Source organism: Pan paniscus, chromosome 11 (genome assembly GCF_029289425.2).
Source record: "Pan paniscus chromosome 11, NHGRI_mPanPan1-v2.0_pri, whole genome shotgun sequence".
In the NCBI taxonomy this organism is placed as follows: Eukaryota; Metazoa; Chordata; class Mammalia; order Primates; family Hominidae; genus Pan; species Pan paniscus.
In genome coordinates this window covers 25493472-25501427 of record NC_073260.2, presented here as the reverse complement: position 1 = coordinate 25501427, position 7956 = coordinate 25493472, and the positions used below count along the sequence as shown (strand labels likewise).

Sequence of the window (7956 nt, the reverse complement as noted above, 5' to 3'; positions counted from 1 at the left end):
AAAAATGCAACCCCTTCCAGCTCTGCCCCCTCCCCCCCAAATTTGCAATTTTCCCCTGACCCTCTCTGCGCTCGGGGTCCCCGATGACCCCCCGGGAGGTCTTTCCCCCCAGGTCCCCCATTTTTGCAACAATCTTTTTTTTTTTAGGCCATATTTTCCTTTCTCAATTTTTTTTTTTCTAATTTTTCTTCAAACGGTAGTTTTTTCCCATTAAAACGACGCCACCTAGAGGATACTATTTTGTAAATAAAAAAGAAATTAAAATTGAAAAGAAATATTTTTTATTTCTTATTTTTTCAAAAGTTTGCACTACCAGGCAGTGGAGGGGTAAGAGATTCTTTTTTTTTCTTTTTTCGGGTGAAAATTTTCACTTTGATCTTTCCAGAAGCATGGAGACAATTTTTATTTCTGAAGCCAAATCCAGATAATATGTAAATGAAAATTAAGCTGGAATTTGAATGAATTCAGTTCTTGGAGGGGAGAAAGCAAAAAGCCTCCTAAAAGCAAAGTCAGTTTGGGTACCCAACTCATTTTAGTTTGAGAAAAAAACTAATTGGAATAAAGAAAGGAGGGAAATTGTTGAGTTTAGGGAAAACTGAGAGAATTGGCTTTATGAAGCAATTAGAAATTGTACTTCATTGTAATTTGGAACTTGTTTAGCTCAGCGGGCAAAAAAAGACTAATTTCTCTATATGGCAATATTTAAAGTTTTTCTATTTCCACGAACGAAGGATTTAAAAGAGAAAATAGAACCTAAAATGTTGGCTTTGGACACACCCAAAAATTGTAGTTTTTTTTTTTTAATTTTGCATTTACATTTTACTGCATTTAAATCCTAAGATTCTAAAGAAAACAGAAACTAGAAAAGTTACAGTGAAATCCTTTCTTTCTTTTTTTCTGTATTTGTTGGGTTTTGTGTGTGTGTGTGTTTTTTTTGTTTTGATGGAATAATTAAGACTGTTTTCTGATTTTGTTTCCTGAAAGGTCTAGGCATTTCTTTTTTGTTGTTGTTTTATCCAGAAAATGTCAGGAACCTTTTTTGAGCAATATTAAGTGGAAAAAATGTAAATTCATACATTATACAAATTGAGTAGCCCACAGATTTGTAGGAGAGACCGCCATTAAAATAAGATATGCATAATTAACATTATTATGAAAAAACTAACAGTGGATTCACAGAAGCTCATTTTTTATGACATGCAACTGAATCAATTGATGAAGACAAGGATTGAGGAATCCTTGGTAAGGAAGAAAATTTTCCCTTTTCTGTCTTGTTCACCCTTCCAATTTGAAAAATTTATTACTTAAAAAAAATTTAGATTGGTTTCAGGCCTCTTTGATTGTGATGTGGGGTTGGTAGTTTATCAATATTTGTTATTTTTCAAAAACCGGATTACTTTCAAAGGGGGAAAAATCCATTAGCCTTGATCATTTTGGGGGGTTTGTGACCAAAAAAAAAAAAAAAATGCACAAATTTTACTGACTTAACAAGAAAAAGATAAAAGAGGGATGGGCAAAAAGGAGATGAAAATTCTGATTCTTATCCATCTTCCTTGGTAGAACACTTACTTTGCTGAAGAAATGTGATAAAACACCAACTCAGCTGGTTTTAGCAGCAATAAAATAAAGGAAAAATAATCAAAATACAAACAAAAGCCAAACCCAAGGTTTGCCTTTGGAATATGAAAGCATATATGCAAACAATATTTCATGTGGAGGTTTTGGCCTTAAAATGAATCACATGAAGGTGAAACAAAAAAGAAAAAAAATTTGAGAAGGCAAATAAATATTGACCGAATTGAAATTTGACAGATGAAAATAAAGTACCCACCCAAAGATGAAGCGTTTTGTGATAAATTAGTATCTAATTGAACTTGCTGGGGATTTTGAGCCTATCCCCCAAAAGTTACAATTTTTCTGTCCAAAAACAGCATATTGTTAGGAATTGCAGGGCGGGATCTTGGAGGGACCTTGGATTGGAAATTGATGGTAGGTCACCTGGGGCAAGAAAGGAAACCCTTTGCTCCTTTTGCCAGCCACTAGCTGGTCTTGGGAAAACTGGTGGCCCCAGTCCATAGATTCCCAACCCTGTTTTGTGGAAATTTGGATGTTTAAGTGGAATAAGTCAAATATATTATCTCTGTGAAATATATTTGACAATGGCAGAGGTTTGACATTTCCCATCATCGCCATTGCATTTGGGAGATTTTATTTTTTTAGTAACGAAATCCTTCAGGGCTGACTGGTCACATTCTGACATATTTGGAATGAGCTTTTTTTTTTTTAAGTAGCATAATTAAAAAATTTTTTTTCTGTTGAATTATTTAGGCCGATGAGTAGGACGGTCAAGGAATTTATAATTTCCAAGGGGCTTTGGAGGCCTCATGAGGCAGAAGGCCTGAGTTTAGCAGTGATGAAGGAGAGATGGGCTGGGGAGGGGTGGAGGGGGGTAGGGGCATCTGAGAAAAAGTCAGGGTTGTAGATAACAGGTTATTTCTGGTGCAAGGAATAAAAATATTGCAGCACGTCCCTTTGTGTGGCCTGGATCTCCTGACACACAATTCAGCTTCCTTCATTCCATTCTGCTGAAATTTTGTTCTGTTGTCTATGGCTAGAAGTTGAAAATCATTTCTGGTTTTGTAGACCTGTTTTGTTTTTTTTTCTGTTTTTTTTTTTTTTTTTAATTGGTTATTCTGATCATGTTTGTTGTAAAGGAAGTAGAGGTGCATGATGGTTCTATTGGGGGCGGGGCCAGTTTTCTTTTGTTTCTATTGGTGTCTCTCTCTGGATTGAGATCTGACCTTGGCCTTGGCTCTCTCACCTCCTATTTTAGGTGGATGTGTGACCAGAAATGGATATGTGAGCTAATTTTTATTAGCTCCTGTCTGTTCACCACATTCTCGTAGATTATTGGGCAAAATATCTGGCAAATTGGACTTGAGGGGTGGTAATTTGATGATGGGCTGAATTATTTTGGCGAAAGATCGTTTATATTCAGTTTCACAGTGGAGACTCTTATTACTTAATGTTTTGCTTTTCTGCCTAAGGAGGTGTTTTTTTTTTTTTTTTAATTTTTTCTAACGAGGTTTGAAATGTAAAGGGCCTGCTTTATAGCTTGACTTTGGAGCAAGCTAGGAAAAGAGGTTTGCTTATACTTCCAGCTCTGCACAGAGGTGAACTTGAACAAGGGTTCTTGCTTTTGCAGAACGAAAGCAACAAAGATGGCTGGTCAGTATAAGGCTGACCTCTCCCTCGTCCTAGAAAATAAACAGCCAATGGCTTGTTTCACTTGAGAAACTGGGTTTTAAAACTCCTCCAGTGTCAGATACAATATTTTTCTCACTTTTGACTCAGCTCTTGGCATGCTGCTTCCTCTGACCTCAGAATCCTTACGTCTTCTCCTTGGTGGGTGATAAGAACTTCCTTGCCATATATGACTGATGTATATAAGCCGACTTCTCATGGTCATGAGGAAATTTTGAATTTTTTCCATGTTCTTGTGATGTTTTGGGTCAGTTGTACCTTCTTTCTGGTGATGTAAAATGAAGTGGCTCTTTTCAGGAGCCCTAGCCCCCACAAGGTCTTGCTGTGTGACCTTGGACAAATCACTTTTTCCTTCAGAGCCTCAATTTTTGCATTTATAAAATGAACACTTGGGATCAGATCAAGGATAATAATAAATAGGTTTCATTTCTGATTGTAACTCCAAGGAATTGGTTATGGCTGCCTGGATCACTGTGTTGAGAAGGATTCTGAGGCCATATCCCGACTCCCATATTCTAGAGAGAGGGGTGCAGTGGCCAAACAGCATTGTAAATCAGAGTGGAGAGTGTACCTCTTAGTTACCATTCCCAGGCAAGACCTTGAATCATGGGCCATTAGTGGCCTGTGAAGTCAATTTAGTGAATCACAATCAGAATTTTTTAAAAACAAGAATAGACTAGAATATAGGGGAACAAAAAATAGCAGAGGCATACCACAGGGTACAGGTGAGTATCCTCTCATGAAACTTGTATTTATATTTGTGGATGTATGTGTGTGATTTGAAATAGATTTCCTCCTGTGGGTCACGGCCGAAAGAGTTTGAAAGGTACTGGACTAGCTGAACCGCCATGATGTGCTGCAGGTATACTGCACTTTATTGCTTATACTTTATTTTTGCATTTATTATCTCAATTAACTTTTAGGTGAACCCTGTGGGTTAGGTGTCCTGTGCCACATATTTTGAGCCCTGGTTGAGCCCACTTCAAGGGCCACATATGAAGAAAGCTCAGCCACATGGGCAGCCCAGGCACATACCCCAGCTTGTTGGCCTCGGATGAGTCTGGAAGGACATATGGAAAGGCAGATACAAGTTTGAAGGCAGCGTCTTTGCAAGGTCTTCTTGCTGGAGAGGAGATCTAAAGTGTGTGGAGTCCTTGTCTTTTGTTCCCCACTTTTAGTTTAAATTGCCAGAGAAATTTTTCTGGAGTTAGAGAGTCTGTGTTTGTGCTATATTTAATTTAATCAGACAAAAACACAGTCTGTATTTTTGTGTGTGTGCACTTCCTTAAAAATCCCAGAATTTCTGTCTTAGTCTCCTCATCTTTTAAATGTGTCAGGTCAGCGCTAATAGAAATATAATTCAAGCCCCCGTTGCGAGCCACATATATAATTTTTAATTTTCTCACAGTGTATTAAGGAAAGTAAAAGAAACGGGTGCCATTGATTTTAACATATTTAACTCAGTATATCCACAATACTATCCTTTCATCAAGCCATCCATATGAAAATTATTAATGTGACAAGTTACAGTCTTTTGCGGGGGTGCTATTGAGTCTTTGAAATCTAATGTATTTTACTCCTACAGTACATCTCAATTCTGACCAGCCACTTTTCACCTGTTCAGCAGCCACATGTGGCTGGTGGCTACTATATTGGACAGCTCAGGATTGGACCAGTTGTCGTCATCACTGGCTGGCCCCAGAAGGGTAGCAACACCTTTCAGACCTCTTGGTTTTGTTGGTGAGACTTCCTATCAGAATCTCACATGCTCTGAGGCATTTCAGCCTGTAGTGATGATGAGTTCCATCCATATAGCTCTCCTGGCTAGAGTAGCCCACATTTCCCTTTTATTTGTCCCAAAGCAGTCTTCTGCCAGGGTTAGGCCACTGTGCTGTAGTTAAAAATGACAAATGATGGCTAGTAACTCCGGGATGATGTGTTGCAGCCTGTGAGCTGTTGAAGTCAAGGAGTGTGAGTCCGGGAGGCTGTTGCTTTTTGAAGTGCATTTTAAATGAAGTGTTGCCAGAGAGAAGGATGAAGTTGCAAAAAGGCAGCAGGTGGCCAGGACCAGGGCTGGGTCTGAGGAGAGGAAGGAGATCAGAGGTAAAAGATGGCCTGGCAATGAAATCTATTTCTGAGCCAAAAACATGGCATCAGCAGGAAATCCCCCCAGGCCAGGCCTTAGGTCAGATGCATAGAGATTTTCCGAATCCACCCCAATTGGGAAAATGGAAAGCTGGGTTTGAGGTCTGCCAGACCAGAGTTTGAAATCCAGCCTCATGGTGTGGTTAGCTTTGTGTGACTTCGGGAAAGTCACTCTGGTTCTGGAACCACAGCTTCTACATCTGGGAAAAGAGGGTTAATGATCCCAGCCTTGCAGGGTTGTTTTAGGATTAAATGAAGGGGTCACATGTGGAGACTCTCAGCCGGTCTGAGGGCCTGAGTAGGTGGTCGACACATGTGAATTGACTCAACCCAGTGGCCAGGGATTCTCCATTTGGGGAGATTAAGTCCCACTGACAACACTTGGGGTAGTCCTGGAAACCTGGTGGCTTATCGTTAGCAGGCAGTTAGGCGACAAGTGAAAATGTACACTCTTGGCTGTTGCTTTAAAACAGCCTGCCATCCATGAGACTTTCTTGTTAAAGCATTCTGGATGCTTTCATTCCGGGGCTGCTCTAGCTCCTTGGAATGTTTCTGGATTTGTTTCTGAGCCTGTGGCAAGGCTTTAAAAGGGATACATCTCAATCACGGGTGGACCTGTATGTCTTTGAGCTTCGGCTCATGCTGGGGCCCCTGCCTCTGGTGCCCCTTCCCTCATTCATATCTGCTTCGTGAGAAACCAGACCCTCCTCGAGATCAGCTGCACTTCTTCTGTAGAGCCCCCTCAACAAATTTCCCCAGATGGGCTTCCTCTCCCTCTGCCCCCATGGTACCTCCCAAACACTGTGGACCCACAGGTCAGAGTTGGTTGTTTGCATTTCTGCTTCTCCAGCCAACTTGTAACATCTGTGAGGGTAGAGATCACCGGTTATTCATTTTAGGGTCTGGCGCAGAGCAGCAGCTCCATAAATATTTGATGACTTCATTTGATTTTTGGAAATAGCTCAGATCAGTGGGCTTTGGGTCTAGTGAAGAGTGGATGACCAATTTGGGCTTGGCCATTTGGTCAAAGCCAATGTTTTATTAGGGAGCCCGAGGCACATTTTCTTATAGCTGGCTCTGAAGCCATGGCTCCCCTGGAATAATAAGTCCAACAGGGATCCTTAGTTGGGGAAATGCTCCTTTGCATGTCTTGGGGGATTTTTAAAAAGTTTGATGACTTTCACCCCTGCCCTCCTCACTCCTTTTGTATAAAGTATTTCTTTAAAGTGGATGGGGGGCCACCAGATGCCTGATTTGCAGGTATGGTGAATGGGGCACAGCAGTGCCCTGTATTTATGCCTGGTCTTCTTAGCCAGGTGTCCTGGAACTGAACACCAGGGGCCTGTTTGCAGAATATCCAGGCACACGGGCTCCTTCAACTTGAGGCACCTAAATGTGTGATGTGACCCCATTTTTGGTTGAATTTTGGTTTGCAGATGTCAAAGATTCAAGGAAAATTTATGGGAGAAAACAGAACCTTCTGTTTCTTGGCTTAGTTTTTTTCAGCACGTTTTATAAAATGCTGTCATTTTTAACACTTTGTGGCCAATTTCAGCAAGCAAGCATAGAATCCTAAGTTAAGGTAGACATCGATCCTCAGTGTTCATATTCCCACGTTTCCATATTTCTGAAATCAGGATGCCCCTTACAGTAGATTTGTTCTTCTAGTGAACTTTTTCTCCCTCTTATTTCTTCTCCAAAAGCTGTTATAAAATCGATGGTGCATCTATCAGTTGAAAGCATCTTGGGATTGAGTGTTGTTGTCCTCCTGGTGGGGAGGACTATGACCTGTGGGGGCTCCATGCTCTGTTTACCTCACTTTTCTCTGGGCTTGCCCCCCCCCCCCCCCCCCGTACAGTGAAGGCAGGACTTCACCTTGGGAAGAAACATCTGGAACTCTGACTTAGTCCTACTTTCCTGCCATGTCTGTGTGTAGGTTTTGTAATTTTGCTGTGGCCTCTCTAAAAGGGGCAAGTAGCCCGTGGGAGGGAGGTGAAGTCCTGTAAATGGGGGGGGGGGTGGTGTCTCTTCAGTACAGCCACATGCATGAGCTGGCCCGACCACAGCGGAGCACCAGTTTGACATTTCCAAGGGTTGAATGAGCAGAGCATAGTCGGAGAGCCAAGGCACGGCTCCCCTCTCTGCTCCACCAGTTAATCATTTTGTGGTGTTTGCCAAAGTACTTCATTTCCTTGCACCGTATTTTCCTTACCTGTAAAGGTGAGATGATAATATATTAATGATAATGATTGAAGATGATGATGCATAGGGTTCTTGTGAAAGTTGTGAGAGATGTAAGAAAAAAGTTTTGTAAAGGGCAAAGTTCTTTTCACTTGCAGCATGTTATTTGTGCATCATCTAGTCCAAGGATGGTAAATAAGTAGCATACATGCTGCCATTCCCCATCCTCTAGCCTGTGGCAGACATCACTAATTCACCATGGTAGTCCTTTCCATTGAGTCTGGCCAGCGGCCTCAGAGTCCTTAGTATTATATAATGCTACCCATCAGTTGGGCTTAGATGGGACATGAAGCCAGTTTGTCCTTC

General features: G+C 41.2%; 1 protein-coding gene across 33 annotated transcripts in view; it reads left to right on the top strand.

Annotated features, from left to right (window-relative positions):
- ZNF618 (zinc finger protein 618) overlaps positions 1–7956 on the top strand; it is a 180543-nt gene that overhangs the window by 464 nt on the left and 172123 nt on the right. The window lies entirely within an intron of this gene.